Here is an 18,620-nt window from a genome sequence, read left to right on the forward strand (position 1 = left end):
ACAAAACAGAAAAAAAAACCCGCAGCCAGCGCCAGTAGAACAGGAAGTCCACCAAATAGGCTGGAGAATATCAAGTGGAAGAAAGCAGGAATGACTCCAAATATTTTGGGAAAGAAGTCACTAGACCACTGCTTACTACTTTAAAAAAATGAGCCAGCCCGAAGTGGAGGACGGGTTTAAAGATTGTATGAATTAGCTCACCAAAATGTAAAGGAAGGTCAGTATTTAACAAGGCATGCACTTCTTTGCGGGTGTTAGCTACGTGAAGGACAAATGTTTCTCGAGCAGATGTCAGGGCAACTTCCTTCTGTGACAATAAGGCTCTTATTCTGCTCATCTTATTGAACTAAAACTTTAAGGTGGGAATCCTCGGCCAGATGGAAACAGCCAGGTTCCCATGCGGGGGTGGATACAGCACATTTTTACAGCAAACCACACGCTCACTGATTGTTACAACATAAGCTATGCCTTTCAATAACCCACAACAATCCTCAATATTCAAAAGTAAATAACTCCCGTTTGCCAACAAGGTGAAAGTCGGGACTATAGCAGGCACTGGTGTACCTTTCAAAACACATGCCAAATTAGGGCGGTCCTGATTACAAGAACCATGCAATTGGATGTGTCTACACATCAATGAGTGATCTGGCGTTTCTGTACACTCATCACCTTTCAGATAAACCTCTTTCCCATCTCTAAGACACCTATAAGTGAAGGGGAGTGACCAGGCTTCATGTAAGTAGGAGGTGCCTAGCGTTTCGTACCTGCCTATCGCAAAATACTTCATGCAATTTGTAAACTGGAAAAGTGCAAAAGGTAAAGTAATCAACCCGTGGATTAGCCACGTTGCAGCTGTGGCCTCTGCCACTGAAAATGGTAAAGACTCTAATTGTTCAATGTGTAACGTGGAAAAAGAAGTATCTCTCATGGAAAGCAAACGTTGTTTTTCGGTTAGATTAAAAGGTGCAAACAGAGATGTGACATTAACATAGGTCCAAGGAACTTTTCCATTTTTCAGCGACTGCAAGGTCCACGCAAACTGCATAACAGAACGCAATTGATTTTGACCATGGTACAAAACAGACACTTCATCTTGTACAATTTCAACAACAGACGACACAATATTATCCAATGTGTAAATATAGGAGGAAAGGGTGTTAATACTGTTATCCACAACTGCAAGCACTTTTTCCAAGTCAACTTGGTCAATAGCCCTAAGGCGGGTAGCCGCTTCAATCTGTGATGTTTTCCAGAGTTCATTATAAACGGCATAGATCCATATTTTAGATCTACCTTTAGCCGGGCCTTTTATGAAATCATTTAAGTCAACCTCGTCCGTCAGTCTAGACAAATGTAATTTTACTGACGCCAATGTAGAGTGTTTGAGCCAATTCTGACACAATTTGCCTACAGAATAAGTGGTAACTGAATGGTCACTCTCAAAACGTGGATCTACTCTGACCTGTGTAAAACCCTAAGTCAGGCCCAGAAAACGATGCTGGCAGGAATCAGCACTTCTGTGCCACATCAACCAACCCTTTGGATCCAAATCGGATATGTTAAAGGATGAATTTAGCAAAAGGGTCTGCAATTCTCTAATCAAAAATTTTGTAGAATTTTCCCAACCTGAATATTCTTCGAAATCAGGGAAGGAAGAAGTATTTAATTTTTTAGAAGTAGCCAATCCAAAGCATGTTGTCTGTGAGATGGTAGAATTAAAAAACAACATATGATTTGGGATGAGACATGCACTGTGCAAAGCCTCAGTGCCTTGTACCTGCCAACTTTTAGAACCCCAAACCGATTTAAGGTCAATAGTTTCCTTCCACAACTCGTAGCCACCAACAGCCAGCTGGTCTAGAAAGAACTTCGAATATAATAACTTAGTATCGGTAACTCTAACTTTGGACATGGATTTATCTGTCATTTTAAAATAAAAGGAGGAGGGATTGGACCGATTAAAGCCAGTAAAATAAGTATACTTTTTCCAAAAACATGTTTGAGCTAAGCATGAGCGAATTTTGCGGATCTCGCGTTCGCGAATTTTGCGGATTTGCGGATTCGCAATCCGCAAAATCCGCGAATTCCCGCGAATTTGCGGATTTTTTTTTTTTTGTGTTCGCCCGTGTTTCTGCCAGTTCGCGAGGGTTTTGTACACTTTCGCAAATTGCGAACTTACCTGTCGGGTCGCAAGTTTCGCGAACTTGTTGTTTCTACGTGTCCAGCCTGTTTGGGACACTCTTCTTCATCACTGCCACTCTCTGTCACCACTGCCACTCTCTGACTACTCATGCCACCCTCTGGCCCACCCATGCCACCCTCTGTTTCATCACCACACCCTCTGGTTGTCCAGTGTACATTATTTTCGGCAAAGCAAAGCACACCTTCCCTGCCTCAAGTGACCTGAATTAATTTGGGGCTGATTAATGTGTCACAGAATATTTTTTTAGCTGGCACCTGCTTCCTTAGTGCGCCCTGATTAGTGATCTTTTGCACTTGCTAAGTGCTTTCATTGTTGCAAAATTAGTTACAACACCTGCCCTGCCCCAACTGACAATAATGAATTAGGGGCTGATTATTGGATTTTAACTTCCAGCCTGGCTCCTGCTTGTCTCCCTTAGCTGTAATTCAGGACCTTTGTGGCATATGTGTAACTATTCTGAGGTTCAGAGCAGGGTCACATAATAGTTTCAACTGGCAACTGAACTCTGGAGGGGCCCCTCAGGAAGCACTACAGGAAATGACTACTAATGATGAGCCTGAACTTTTGAACCTGGTAAGTAGTTACTTTCAGTTTTGCTAAGATCGTATTTCTGCAATTTTGCACTTATTCGCGGGGCGCGAACTCACGCGAACTCACGCGAACAGTGCGAGCAGTGCGAGCAAAATCCGCTGCTCGCGGATTTGCGGATTTTGCGGGAGATTCGCGAATCTCGCGGATTGCGGATTTCCCGAAAATCCGCAAAATCCGCGAGCGGAACGGATTTTCCGCCCATGCCTAGTTTGAGCTGCCTCTTAAAGGAGCTGGGCAATGTTCCCATTGGGTATAATTCACAGAACTTCTCCAAGAATTAGTTTTCTGCAAGTAATGATTGCCAAAATGTTGGAAGCAAAACAAATCCTCAGAATTAGCAGATTCTAAATATAAATCTTCAGCATCAAAGGCAGCATAATACTTTAAATCAGCAAACAAAGCCTCTACGGCCTGAACATCACAATCATCAGAGTGTATGTTTTGTTGAACCACATCCCCCATGTTAACTCTAAGTACATTAGGAACATTAATAACTTCAGTCGGACCATGGATTTGATATTTAACTGCATCCCATAATATTCCATCCATGACAGGCCACGCGGTGATGTTAACAGAGGCCAAGTCTCTTTTCAATCTGTGGGCTGAATGTGATGAGGAGTGGGGAGCCAATGTTCCATTCAGATGTCTAATGCATGTTCTCTCCTCGACATAATGTCCATTTATAAATTGAAAAAAATAAAACACAAAACCAATTGACATAAAAAGATAGAGAGCAAAAAGCCCCAGCCACATGTAAGTCCAAGGGGTAATTAAAAATGTGTTTTAAACAATGTCGCGTAGGCTCTCAGCCTTGCGGGCTTCCCAGACATACATGAAACAGTGTCAAATGAAAATCTGGATTCTGTGGCTAAACGAGTTTGCAAATCAGGCCTCGATAAGTCAGTTGGGTAGGTGGAGTCTGTATCATCAAGGCGAGCACCAGGCAAAGCACTCAATAAAGGACTTGAAACTGCAGGCATCTTGAGGGCCACCTCTGGTGCATGATCTGAAGAAGTTGCCAAAACAGATTTTCTCACTATCGAGGGACATGAGACTGCTGGTGTCATGCTAAGAAGAATCGACCACTCTGTGTATTTTGACATTGTCAATGGAGATATACCTGTTCTCTTTATGACCTGGAAGTGGTGGTAATATGACTGTTCTTGTGCCCTTCACTCCAAGCACAGGAACCGGAGCACGGTATGAGGGACCAAATTCCTTTTTATTAGCGATCTTCTCCCGAACCAGTTTCAACACTTTATTCGACAGCATTGTCATAAAAGCATTTTATCCCTATTCTAAACATAAATAAATACTATACTAAGCTTAAGATCAAATTAAGATACACATTAAATACAAATTGCTGGCAAATTCTTTACACTAAAAAGAATTTATACAGTTTAAAAATCAGGGTATCTATGCCTGGTACATAAAGAATAAGTCTAGCTCAAAAAAAATACTTTTCATCATTCATGATAAATTGCAGTTAAAGTGCGGGTGCGGATAATCCAGGCCCATCCCAAGTATTTGGCTAGGGCAATTGCAAGATTAGGGGCACAATTTGATCTTAGTATTCTTAGTGCTTCTAGGTATTTTCTTATACCCAAATTCTTGCACACTGGTTTTAGCCATCTACTTCTTGGAGCAGCATACAAGGGGCATACAAACAAAAAGAGTGGAATATCCTCAACGTGAACCTTGCAGTAGCAACATGTATTAACATTACTTGGTGACCATTGTAAAGTAAAAGTATTTAGAGGTAGGCAACCAACTCTGAACTGGAAATACAGCTTTCTGTCCAAGGGTTTTGTGATCAGATCCCAGTACTGTTCACAATTTGGGGTTAATTTAGACTCCAAATACTGGGCTGTTAACATAGAGGGTTGATTGGAAATTAAAACAGATTGCTGTACCATGTCCCAATACATTTATTTCAACAACACCTTAGATGGAAAGGCGGAAGGGTCAGTAGTAGTCCATAAGTGGTCTAGATGCAGTTTTTGCAGCAAGTTCCTGATTTATTTAAGCCAGGTTATTTTATGGAACCGATCAGAGCTAATAATATCCATGAGAGCAGATGCATAATGACCCAGTTCAGGTGTAGTCTTTATGCGCCTCCAGTATAAAAGTGGGCGCAATCGAGCCATATCCTAGGTCTTTTTCCTCCCAAGATCATAAAGGAGAGGGATCGATGGAGTGCTCTGCGGGACGCCAACCAACCGGCGAAGGAATTTGTTCTCTGCAGTAGCCAAGACACCCAGATTGGCGAAGCCCCATAGCTCTGATCCATAAAGACAGGCGCCCAGCACTTTCATACTATAAATCTCCATAATAGGCTGGATGGGTTTTGTTAATGAAGATTTATGTTTTTGTGCTATGGCCCCAGCCAGCTGGTGGAACTTTAAAACCACAGAGTCAATGTGAGATTTCCAATTCATACTGCCCTGCAAAGAAATTCCAAGGTAAGCGAAAGCATTCACCTCTTCCAAAGCAGACCCATTAAAATTTATTTTGCCCTTGAATTGCTTAGCGGGATTCAAATTCATAAACTTGGTCTTTGTAGTGTTTAATTCCAGGCCACGAATCCGACAGAAATCTCCAAATGCATCTATTGTCTTTTGTAATCCGCTAGGGGTCCGTGAGACCAGTAGAGTGTCATCAGCAAACATTAATACTGGAACCCGCTCCCCATCTAGCGTAGGGGCATCAGTTGGTGATTTCTTTAAATAGTCTACTACGCCGTTGATATAAAGGGAGAATAAGGCGGGGGCCAGGACGCATCCCTGCCTCACCCCACGCTCCACGGGAAAAGAGTCTGTGACGTCCCCCTGTGCACCCCACCTAATCCTGGCGTAGTTGTGTTTGTGCATATGCACTAACAAAGTCAATAGCTCGGGGCTAATTCCAAGCTCACTAAGAACAATCCACAGTTTTTGTCGAGGTACTAAGTCAAATGCTGACTTTAAGTCGACAAAAACGGCATATAGTCGGCCGTTTGTCAAGGTCACGTTTTTCCAGTAAAGAGTTAAAAAATGGAATACCTGGTCGACAGAGCTAGTTAGGGGGCGGAAGCCAGCTTGGTATGGGAAAAGGATATCCTTATCATCTATCCAGGCTTGTATTTTATTTTATATCATTCTACCCATCAGTTTATGTGCTGAGTCGATAAGACTGATGGGTCTATAATTACTTGGTAAAGCCTTTTCCCCTTTTTTAAAAACTGGAATGATCTCCGCGCCCTTCCATGAAGCTGGTATCTCAGCTCTTTGAGCGATGGAGTTTGCAAGCCAAACAAAATATTGGCACCAATTAGCCCGGTCAGATAAAAATACATCTGCCGGTATTCCGTCAATTCTTGGAGCCATACCTCTTGTCACCCTCTCCAATGCTACATTTACATCCCCCCGTGAGAATACTTCATGGCTATAAAATACCATTTTGGGGGGCGGGTGGAAACCCAAAGGGGAGTTGTCAGCATATTGCGGTTTAAAGAAATCCACCCATGCTTCCTTAGCCACATGATTTTTTGGACACTCTGCAATTCCCCTCCTGCCCCATTTTAAGATAGCCCAAAACTCTTTCTGCTGTTAAGCTGCGCAGGCTTTTTTAAGATCTAGCCATTGGTTTTCATCCCACAGCTTTTTTGCCCTAGCTTTAACCTTTCTATAGTCGTCCTTGGCCTTCAACACTCCTTCTTTACTCCTCAACGCTAGGCTGAGGTTCTGCCGTGCCTTTCTACAAGAATGGTCATACCATCCTTTATTTCTCTGAGGACAAGCAACCTTTCCCTGATGAACTTTTTTTTAAAAAGAACCCCTGCATGTTAAGAAAAAATTTGGGGTGTGACTCTTCGATTAATTTATTAAAATTAGGCTCATTACAATGATCCTGCAATCTACTAACCTCTTTTACAACAACCTCCAATAGATCTTACATTTCCCCTGGCTTATCCAACAGAGTTGCCCATTTAACGTGGAGATGGTTATTAGTTAAAATAATATCTAGTGGCGTGACGCCACTTTCCGGATTTGGCAATATTACTCCTTGGTTCAATTTGAAGAGCAAGCACAACGGGTTGTGATCGCTCTCCAATCTAGGTGCCACTTTCATATCTATCAACTTATGCCAATCTCTGACATCTACAAGGATGTAGTCTATCCGACTGCTTGTTCTTGTGTTGTCAAAGGTGTGAGCACCATGAAGGTCTGAGGGGGTGTGGCCATTTGCTGCCCTGCACCCCCTAGCCAAACACAAATCTCTTTATTTGTACTGCCACTTCAGACCATTTCTTTGCCGCAGGTAAATCCAGTTGAGGGACTCCCCATTTAGTATCTTCCTCTAAGGACATTTCAATATCCTCCTGGCCTAGTGGTTCGAATGTTGTGTTCATGTCACCCCCCACTAGGATGGTGATATGCGTTGGAAGATTCTCTAAATCATTATCTAGCGCTACTACCACCTCCGAAGCTTTACCCCCTATTGTTCCCCTAGCATATATGTTGTAGAGGGCCATCTCATGGCCGTCAGGCCAGGTTATCACAATTGGTAGTAAGTCACAATTGTTAACGGGTCTCGCTCTAATAGTGCATTGGAGTGATTGGCGTACCCATGTAATTAGTCCCCCTGAGGGCCGCCCTTTTGGATTCTTTTTCGCAGGGACAAAGACATTTAAAAAGCCCTGGCGATGGACAGGGATCACTGACCAGGTTTCTTGGAACATAATTACATCGTGGCTGTCAACAAATTCACACCACTCTGGGGACTCTAGTTTGTGGGAGATTCCCGGCAGATTCCAGGATAGGAATTTAAGACCTTCCTTCAGCGAACTGGCCCTCGCCTTTAATGGTGATACATATTGGGCATGCGGGGGTTGAGCCAGAATGGGTAGGGGGCTAGTTGCCCTGCTGTTTTCAGTAATGCGGGGAGTGGAAGCCAAGTGTCCCTTAATTCAAGGATGATCCCCAGTACAACAGGGTATCCTCCTATTACTAGAATTAGTGACAATAAGCTTCTTAGCAATGCCAGTTCCCTTCTCTTGAATCCCTGCTATGTTACCCTTGGCTATACTCATCCGCCCTTTCAGTTAGTCACACTCGTTGAGATCAGAAAGGGCAGAGAATCTATTTTCCGTTGGTATGCCCCAGTTACTTCTTATACCAAGGGGTTTGCCTTTTCTTACCACAGAATTCCATTTTGTTCTAAGTACTGTGGGATTTAGAATATTCCCTTTCTTTGCATAGAAAAAATCTAGGGTTAGAGGAACTATCTCTGTGGATCTGCGCTGGGGAGGATATATATTTGCTAGAATGTTTGGCAGTACTTCAGGATCAGAGAAGTGTAACACCATACAATCCCCTCTAAATTTTTTGTTACCACCCCCGATCCATTCTACTCTATTAGCCTTCACAACTTCTTGTGCCAACTGATCCATTCCCCCCGGAGAAAAGGCCATGTTCATTGATAGCCAGTGCAATGATTTATTTATTAGGGAAGATGGATTCTCTACTTGCCCAGATTCTAAATGGGGAACATTCGCCAGGACCAATACCAGGGGGGATACCTCAACAATTAGTTCTACTGGTCCCTTCTATATGTTGGAATCTATCAGCCTGTCCCTTTGACTTGACCCTTCAAAATCACCGATGTTAATACCTAGTCCCCTGGAACCCCCCCCCCCTATATCATTGGACAGCATAGGGATAAGGGGAGTATTTTCTAAGGGTTCTTGCCTGGGGGCTGTCAGTGTATTTTTTGACTCGACTCTAAGTGTCTCTTGTTTAGCAATTTTTGCTGCTTCCTCTAGTGATTTTTGCAAAAGTCCCCCCAGCCTGTTCACCTCTTCAGTGAGGTGGTCTATTTTACATAGGAGAGGTTTAGTTATGGTCTTAATTTTGCTATTTAGGGCATTTAACAGTTTCTTAAATTGGTCTTCGTCCAAAAGTAACTTTCCCTAGAGGTTCCCCTTACATCTTTTCCAGTACTTTTCGGTGGGAATATATCTAGGCGTTTTTTACTTGAGCGAAGCCCGCCCCGTTTTGAAAGACTCTTCCCCCCCCCTTTAACTGCTCTTGGAGCTGGTACCGGTGCTGGGGGCTCCTCTTCTAACAACACTATGTCTTCATCAGGTATACTCTCAGCAACTGAGTCGGCTATATCTACTAATAGCTGTGTTAATGGATTATTCTCAGGTTGCTGAAAAACCTCATTGCTAATGTCGAGGGCAGGTGTGTCAAGAGACATGTTATCAGGTGCTGGCAGTATAGGGGAAAGGCTCAGCCCCAGTGAGGATCTCCTATCACTGTTTATTTTTGCAACAACCTGAACCATGTAATTGTCAATAGTATTGACAGCTTGAGTCGATTTTGACTTCGACATATTAGGAGGCTGTAACGCTGGTTACCACCGAGTTATACCGCACAACGCTGTTGGACAGGATGACTTTCGTACAATTGCAGAGATGGGTGTTAGTTAAGAAAACTCACGGATGATGTTTTGACCTGCGTTCCAGGCCCTGTCTCTTCCTGCCGATGAGGGCCGTAGAGGGCCCGCCCTTTGCCCGGGCTTAGCCCCGGGCGTCCCGCGAGGCGCTTCCTCTCCTGATTTCATAGGTGGGAGGGCGGTTGGGTCGGGGCACGCAGGGGGCGCTGACCGGATGTTGGTTGGTCACGCAGGGACTCCTGGGAGAGTGAGTCCCTGCCGCGCGGCTCCCCTGTAGCATCTCAGCACCTCAGCAAACACAGGGCAAACAGGCAGCGTTGGTGGGCAAAGCTTCCACGCAGCAGCTCCCGCGAAGCGGGAGCGGCAAGAAGTAGCGCCGATGCAGGTACGGGTAAGAGTAGGCAAAGTTTCCTCGCGGCGTCCCAGGAAGTTTTTTAGAGGTCACACTGGTCGGCTGGTCCGGGGTCCTTTTCACCTGTTTGCCGGCTGGGGCAGGGCACGCAGGGGGCACTGACCGGATGTTGGTTGGTCACGCAGGGACTCCTGGGAGAGTGAGTCTCTGCCGCGCGGCTCCTCTGTAGCCTCTCAGCACCTCAGCAAACACAGGGCAAACAGGCAGCGTTGGTGGGCAAAAAGCTTCCACGCAGCGGCTCCCGCGAAGCGGGAGGGGCAAGAAGTAGCGCCGATGCAGGTACGGGTAAGAGCAGGAAAAGTTTCCTTGCGGCGTCCCAGGAAGTTTTTTAGAGGTCACACTGGTCGGCTGGTCCGGGGTCCTTTTCACCTGTTTGCCGGCTGGGGCGGGGCACGCAGGGGGCGCTGACCGGATGTTGGTTGGTCACGCAGGGACTCCTGGGAGAGTGAGTCCCTGCCGCGCGGCTTCCCTGTAGCCTCTCAGCACCTCAGCAAACACAGGTAAAACAGGCAGCGTTGGTGGGCAAAGCTTCCACGCAGCGGCTCCCGCGAAGCGGGAGCAGCAAGAAGTAGCGCCGATGCAGGTACGGGTAAGAGCAGGCAAAGTTTCCTCGCGGCGTCCCAGGAAGTTTTTTAGAGGTCACACTGGTCGGCTGGTCCGGTGTCCTTTTCACCTGTTTGCCGGCTGGGGCGGGGCACGCAGGGGGCGCTGACCGGATGTTGGTTGGTCACGCAGGGACTCCTGGGAGAGTGAGTCCCTGCCGCGCGGCTCCCCTGTAGCCTCTAAGCACCTCAGCAAACACAGGGCAAACAGGCAGCGTTGGTGGGCGAAGCTTCCATGCAGTGGCTCCCGCGAAGCGGGAGCTGCAAGAAGTGGCGCCGATGCAGGTACGGGTAAGAGCAGGCAAAGTTTCCTCGCGGCGTCCCAGGAAGTTTTTTAGAGGTCACACTGGTCGGCTGGTCCGGGGTCCTTTTCACCTGTTTGCCGGCTGGGGCCGGGCACGCAGGGGGCGCTGACCGGATGTTGGTTGGTCACGCAGGGACTCCTGGGAGAGTGAGTCCCAGCCGCGCGACTCCCCTGTAGCCTCTCAGCACCTCAGCAAACACAGGGCAAACAGGCAGCGTTGGTGGGCAAAGCTTCCACGCAGCGGCTCCCGCAAAGCGGGAGCGGCAAGAAGTAGCGCCGATGCAGGTACGGGTAAGAGCAGGCAAAGTTTCCTCGCGGCGTCCCAGGAAGTTTTTTAGAGGTCACACTGGTCGGCTGGTCCAGGGTTTTTTCACCTGTTTGCCGGCTCGGGCGGGTCACACAGGGGGCGCTGACCGGATGTTGGTTGGTCACGCAGGGACTCCTGGGAGAGTGAGTCCCTGCCGCGCGGCTCCCCTGTAGCCTCTCAGCACCTCAGCAAACACAGGGCAAACAGGCAGCGTTGGTGGGCAAAGCTTCCATGCAGCGGCTCCCGCGAAGTGGGAGCGGCAAGAAGTAGCGCCGATGCAGGTACGGGTAAGAGCAGGCAAAGTTTCCTCGCGGCGTCCCAGGTAGTTTTTTAGAGGTCACACTGGTCGGCTGGTCCGGGGTCCTTTTCACCTGTTTGCCGGCTGGGGCGGGGCACTCAGGGGGCGCTGACCGGATGTTGGTTGGTCACGCAGGGACTCCTGGGAGATTGAGTCCCTGCCGCGCGGCTCCCCTGTAGCCTCTCAGCACCTCAGCAAACACAGGGCAAACAGGCAGCGTTGGTGGGCAAAAAGCTTGCACGCAGCGGCTCCCGCGAAGCGGGAGCGGCAAGAAGTAGCGCCGATGCAGGTACGGGTAAGAGCAGGAAAAGTTTCCTTGCGGCGTCCCAGGAAGTTTTTTAGAGGTCACACTGGTCGGCTGGTCCGGGGTCCTTTTCACCTGTTTGCCGGCTGGGGCGGGGCACTCAGGGGGCGCTGACCGGATGTTGGTTGGTCACGCAGGGACTCCTGGGAGAGTGAGTCCCTGCCGCGCGGCTCCCCTGTAGCCTCTCAGCACCTCAGCAAACACAGGGCAAACAGGCAGCATTGGTGGGCAAAGCTTCCACGCAGCGGCTCCCGCGAAGCGGGAGCGGCAAGAAGTAGAGCCGATGCAGGTACGGGTAAGAGCAGGCAAAGTTTCCTCGCGGCGTCCCAGGAAGTTTTTTAGAGGTCACACTGGTCGGCTGGTCCGGGGTCCTTTTCACCTGTTTACCGGCTGGGGCAGGGCACGCAGGGGGCGCTGACCGGATGTTGGTTGGTCACGCAGGGACTCCTGGGAGAGTGAGTCCCTGCCGCGCGGCTCCTCTGTAGCCTCTCAGCACCTCAGCAAACACAGGGCAAACAGGCAGCGTTGGTGGGCAAAAAGCTTCCACGCAGCGGCTCCCGCGAAGCGGGAGCGGCAAGAAGTAGCGCCGATGCAGGTACGGGTAAGAGCAGGAAAAGTTTCCTTGCGGCGTCCCAGGAAGTTTTTTAGAGGTCACACTGGTCGGCTGGTCCGGGGTCCTTTTCACCTGTTTGCCGGCTGGGGCGGGGCACGCAGGGGGCGCTGACCGGATGTTGGTTGGTCACGCAGGGACTCGTGGGAGAGTGAGTCCCTGCCGCGCGGCTTCCCTGTAGCCTCTCAGCACCTCAGCAAACACAGGGCAAACAGGCAGCGTGGTATGCACCTGTTACAACGCATTTTTTACTCCGCACTACCATTACAACGCGACTTTTACAACGCATACCATTACAACGCATTGCGCTGGGGGGCGCTCTAGGATAGGGAATAAGTATAATTTACTATCCAACACCTTCCCTAGGGTCCACGGGGACTGGAGTTAGAATAGTAAATTATACTTACCACTATCCAGCACCCCAAAGCGCTATACGTTGTAATGGTATGCGTTGTAATGGTCGCGTTGTAATGGTAGGTAGTTGTAACGGTATGCGGAGTAACGTCATACATCCAGGCAGCGTTGGTGGGCAAAGCTTCCACGCAGCGGCTCCCGCGAAGCGGGAGCAGCAAGAAGTAGCGCCGATGCAGGTATGGGTAAGAGCAGGCAAAGTTTCCTCGCGGCGTCCCAGGAAGTTTTTTAGAGGTCACACTGGTCGGCTGGTCCGGGGTCCTTTTCACCTGTTTGCCGGCTGGGGCGGGCACGCAGGGGGCGCTGACCGGATGTTGGTTGGTAACGCAGGGACTCCTGGGAGAGTGAGTCCCTGCCGCGCGGCTCCCCTGTAGCCTCTCAGCACCTCAGCAAACACAGGGCAAACAGGCAGCGTTGGTGGGCAAAGCTTCCATGCAGCAGCTCCCGAGAAGCGGGAGCGGCAAGAAGTGGCGCTGATGCAGGTACGGGTAAGAGCAGGCAAAGTTTCCTCGTGGCGTCCCAGGAAGTTTTTTAGAGGTCACACTGGTCGGCTGGTCCGGGGTCCTTTTCACCTGTTTGCCGGCTGGGGCGGGTCACACAGGGGGCGCTGACCGGATGTTGGTTGGTCACGCAGGGACTCCTGGGAGAGTGAGTCCCTGCCGCGCGGCTCCCCTGTAGCCTCTCAGCACCTCAGCAAACACAGGGCAAACAGGCAGCGTTGGTGGGCAAAGCTTCCACGCAGCGGCTCCCGCGAAGCGGGAGCGGCAAGAAGTAGAGCCGATGCAGGTACGGATAAGAGCAGGCAAAGTTTCCTCGCGGCGTCCCAGGAAGTTTTTTAGAGGTCTTCTCCCGAACCAGTTCTTCAACTTGGGGTAGCCAGCCAACTACCGGGAACTGCAACGCATCATCCGAGGTGGAGGGCAAATGTTCCTTTGCAAGACTGTCTCTGGTCTCTTTTAGAGTCTGTAAAACATTGCAATGTTCATCTACGTCAAAGGAGGCACCCGAACCGACCGCGTCTAGACGGTCAAGGTCCGTGACCTACATCTTGATACCAAAGAGCATTTCTTATGGGGTCCGCCCACCCAGAGACCTTCTAGGGAGATTAATAAGAGCACGCTGCACGCCATTGAGATGGGCCAGCCAGTTTCTGCGAGTGCCTATAACTCGAGCTGTCAGTGATTGCTTTAAGTCACGGTTCATTCGTTCCACAGCACTATTACCCTCAGGTCGGTATGGAGACGAAAACTTGACTCGGAATTCCATCGAACTCATGGCATCCCTATACGCCTTAGAGGCGAAAGCAGGACCCTGATCCGAATTGAAGGTACCACAGGCAAAAATCCCTACAAAGACACGCAAATCCCTGATGACAGTCCGTGAATCAGCGCTGCGATGAGGCCAGACCCAAACAAAGCGTGTGCATGAATCAACTGCTACTAAGATGTACTTATACGCAGTATCAGAAGAAAAAGGACCGCAGTGATCTAAATAAACACAACCAAATGGCTTATTAGGAATGAAAAACTGCGTTTGGGGCGGACGCGTAGCAGTTGAAGGCTTAATCTGCTGGCATATGTCACATTGAAGGACAAAGTCACGCGTCTGTTTGTTCAGGCTCCGCCACCAAAAACGTTGTTGCAACTGAGACACATTAGCTGAAACGCCCTCATGTGCAGACGCAACCCCTTGATGGGCCGCCGTGATCAGTAAATGTCTGCGATCCAAGTTGGGAATCAATCTCTCTCCAACTTCAGGTATTTTCACATAAGGAACCTTATCGGGACTTAAGTGGAATGTGTACTTCGAAGGGAACCCCTGAGGATATTTATCTCCTTTCTCAGTGGCAGCAACAGCCACCAAGATGTCGTCATCAATCTTACTTTTGGACCGTGTGACTGCTGCAACTAAATATGTCGATACCGCTGATTTTGCGGCTTCATCAGCAAGCGAGTTGCTGACAGCATGGACTCCAACGCGCTGGTGACCGAGAGTATGAATTACAAACACGAGTGGCAACTGCTCTTTAAGCTCAGCCACTCGGATCCAGATCATTTTATGTTTTATTGTGCTACCTTTGGAATCACGAAAATCATTCTGAATCCAAAAGAACAAGTTCTCATTGTAAGACTGGACACAGTAGTAAGAATCACTTACGATAAGTGTAGTCACACACGAATCAGCGTACTCCAATGCAAGCATCAAAGCACGAAACTCTGCTTATTGTGCGGTGCAGTCCCCTAGAGTCTGCGTGTGCACGACTCTGGACTTGAACTCATCGTTCACCATGGCACCTACCACAATGGCGCACGTCGAAATGTAGGCGTGTTTAGAACCATGCGCAACCTGCGCCGAACCATCGGTGTATATGATGCAATGGAAATCCTCCAAAGGCCACATAGCCAAAGGAGCAGGATGAACAAACTCATATTGCAAAAACTCCTGCGACTGTAAGGATGCATCAAAAATGAACGTGACATCCGGAGACGTCAGTGATGCAGCCCATTGTATCCACCAAGAGTGCAATGCCTTAGAATTAGGTACACTGGACTTTGTAACTGCCTCCAAAGCAGGACACGGGGTAACAACCAACATGCGTTTTCCCTGTGACAGGGCGCGTTCCTTTAGAATTGCCATCTGCACAGCCGTCAAAACTTTCTCCACAGTGGAAAATCGCATTTCAGCCGAAGTGTACAAGTGTGACTTGTAAGCAATAGGTACTGTATCTCCTTCGTTAAAAGTAAGGTATGTGAAACCCACCGTCCCAGGGATGATTCCTATCACCAGGTTGGTGTGATTATCACAAGTCAATAAGTATTTAGAAGCGAGCAGATCAGCCTGCAAAGATTGCAGTATAGCCGAGTGCTCAGGCAGCCAGTTTCATTTTGTAAAATTTGGTTGTATCAAAGCATACAAAGGCTTGATACGCTGGGCATATTCAGGAATGTATGTCCTCCCGAAATTTAAAAATCCCAGCAAAGACTGTAATTTTTTCAGAGTTGTCGGAGCGCGCAACTGTGCACATTTCTCCAAGAAGTGAGGAGCTAATCCTCGACCTTTATTGTTGAGCTCGTAGCCCAGGCACAACACCGTGTACTCTGCAATGTGCGATTTTGCAAAGTTGAATTTGTAACCAAAGTCTTCAAAGCTACAAATTAAGCGGTCAACGCGACACAGATGCTCCCACAGTTCGTCATCTGTGAGATAAATGTCATCCACATATGAACAAGCATCCGGGTCAACTCTCTCTAAGAGAGAGACTATGCGGGCAGCAAACACTCCAGGACTATTCTTGTAGCCCATGGGCAAACGTTTGAAATGTTGGTGGACACCGCCGCAAGTAAAGGAGGTCCATTGGGAACTAAGACCATCCGAATGGTGAGCATAAAAACCATTGGAAATGTCAAGCGTGGTTTTAAACCGCTTACGCACGAGACTATCCACTAAAGCAGAGCCGTGTGTATTCTGTACTGCACAGGTATGGCAATGCGAGTTTAAATGCCGGTAATCCAAAACCAAACGATATGAACCGTCAGGCTTGGTTACAGTAAAAAGAGGGTTATTCATTGGCGACACACAAGTTTCAATAACACCCTGATATTCCAATTGTTCAAGGATTTCTGCAACGGAAGCCTTCGCTTCGCGCTTCATGTGATATTGGGGTTGAGGCTGAGGCATAGACTGCAAAGGAATCTCGTGGTGAGGGGAACATTTATCCCATCCACAGTGAGTACGGCGCAAGAGCCTTAGCCCACTCTTCTGCAAAATTCAGCGCATGCTCCTTCGAGACTGTGTGCGCGAAACTGGGGAGGATTACCTCCTCCCCTCTCGGAGCTGCGAGCACAAAAGGTGGGGGCCAGTCAGCCTCCACTAACAAAATATCATAGGTAGTCGTAAGATTCTCCCAAAATACCCCTTCTATGGTGCGTTGAATGTCACCTTCAATGAATAAAATTATTTCATAGATCCTGTCAGGGGGCAGCTACTCTAGTGTCAGCTGTCTCCACAACAACATAACGGTCAGTCGCTGTCACCTTCAGTAGTGGAAGCAGGGCCTCTCGCACTATAGTGATCTCCGCCGCGCTGTCCAGTAAGGTCAGAGCCCATGTCTGATTCCGAAGCTGGGTTCTCTCTATCTGTGGCATATCTATGTGCTGTTAAAGCAGCGACTTTCTTTTTCTGAAACTGGGGTCTTTTCTGTGTAGAATCGTCCTGCTTGCCTTTGCCGTCTTTCGGGCGGGGCTGGTCGCATCCTTGCTGGGCGCCCTGACCCTTGCCACCTCCTCCACCACCGTAACAAAAAGCTGATGACTCCTGAAAAATACGAGGAGAACGTTGATCAGAAACCTGAAAACGGTCAGGTGATTTTGTCATCGCGCAATCGTGCAAGTCATAAACACGTTCTGTTGGCGCAGGCAATGGAGACACAGGACGAGACTCGTGTTTCTGTTGTTGCTGTTGTTTTCCCTGTTTCTGTTTTTTAGGCTAAGTTTGTTTTTTGGACTTGGGCTGTTTGTCACTCTCCGACTTCTGCCCTTGGGGTTGTTTTTTTTCTTTAGTAGAAAAAGGCTTGAGGCCCCTACTATTGCGGCCCACGGTTTTATAAGCCGCCACAATAATTTTCGCCAACTGTCAGGGTTTATCGGCATCGGGAACCGCCTACAAAGCATTGGCAACCTGAAAGTTCACCGCATCCCCCTTGACATTAGCAAATATGAGATCGAAAACCACATCAAAGGAGCCACAGAGGCGCATACCCAATTCAACCGCAGCCTCCGGTCCGTGGTCATCCTGAACACGTTTAAGGACCGTCGGTAGGACAGTCAGTGACGGGGTTCCGTAACACCTCGCGTAGACCGCTGCAAATGTTTTACCCCAGGTCTCACAGTCACTGATTTCGGGGGTCAAATCCTTCGGTAAGCTAATTGTCAGAATCCTGTGTTTTTCACCAGAAGACGTGTTAGGAAATACAGCTTCCACCTGGTCAAACTTCTCAGTCACAGTGTTGACCATAACAGGACTGAGCTTCATACCGCCCTGTCCGGCAGGAAGCGCCGCACCACCCGGGGCCCCGCCCGGGATATTGCGGGTGATGTATTGCACTAACGACCTAATCACGCTAATTGCGACTACATGTAGTCGTCTGATTTCAGCCACGGGACAAGCTCTGTGCTGAGGATGAGGCGTAAATCCAGCCAAGACAGGTCAAGTTGCGCCTGGAATGGGCAAAGGACCTAACCTCGGAGCTGATAATGAATGGGGTAGGGCGCCATTAAACCAAACGCGGTGCTGCCAAGTATCAAGAAGAATTTCCTGTGCCCTATACGGAGTATACTCATTTGGCACAGCAGTGGGAGTGTACGTATGGAAAAACCTGAAGTTCCGTCCACCGGCGGGAAGGTCACCGACGAATAAAAAATTTCATAAGGGTAAGCCACCTCTGCTTACCATTATTACTGCCATGCCATCCACGTGAACATTATAATTTTGCAAATGATTACGCACCGCAATGCGACTATGCTGCGGAATGTCCACCGCGGCCATAGTGACACAGAAAGAAAAAGGTACAAAGTCAACCCTGTAGCACAACTGGGTAGTAATTCAAGGAAACCGTTTAGAAAGATTCAAGCTTGAAAAGACCTATACTAATATAGGTAGGTTTGTCCGACACCACTGTTAACCAGAAACAATAGTGAAGGTGTTAAGGACTGAATGATGTACTACTCAAGTATCACGCTATAAGACCACCAACGATTGGGCGCCATGTCGCAGGGATTCCGTGCTCAGACAGAACTGTGCATAGAGGCTTGGAACCTCTGTGAATTAGGATGTCCCAAAACTCACCTTAGTACCCAAAAATCCCCTACTAGACTAGCTACAATTTCTCATTGGTTATCATAAACTCCCAATGCTTAGACAAACCAGAACATGAACTTAGTACACTTCAGGTAACGTGGAACACATGAACACTCTTTCATTATACAACCATTTCAATCAAGAACCAGGAGTAAAAGAGGACACGTGCATATTTGAAATGTTTATTCACTAATGCAGTGCCCTCAAGCGCAGTATCTTAGCTAATACAAGCAAACATATTATAAGAAACAAAGTAATTAGCATAGTCACTAGTCCATAGAACA

General features: G+C 48.2%; 1 pseudogene; it reads right to left on the reverse strand.

Moving 5' to 3' along the window:
• The window catches only part of LOC147706799 (uncharacterized), a 37,177-nt pseudogene extending 19,666 nt beyond the window's left edge, over positions 1-17,511 (reverse strand).
• Positions 17,512-18,620: the final 1,109 nt, after the last annotated feature.

Source organism: Lissotriton vulgaris, chromosome 6 (assembly GCF_964263255.1).
Source record: "Lissotriton vulgaris chromosome 6, aLisVul1.2, whole genome shotgun sequence".
Taxonomy (NCBI): domain Eukaryota; kingdom Metazoa; phylum Chordata; class Amphibia; order Caudata; family Salamandridae; genus Lissotriton; species Lissotriton vulgaris.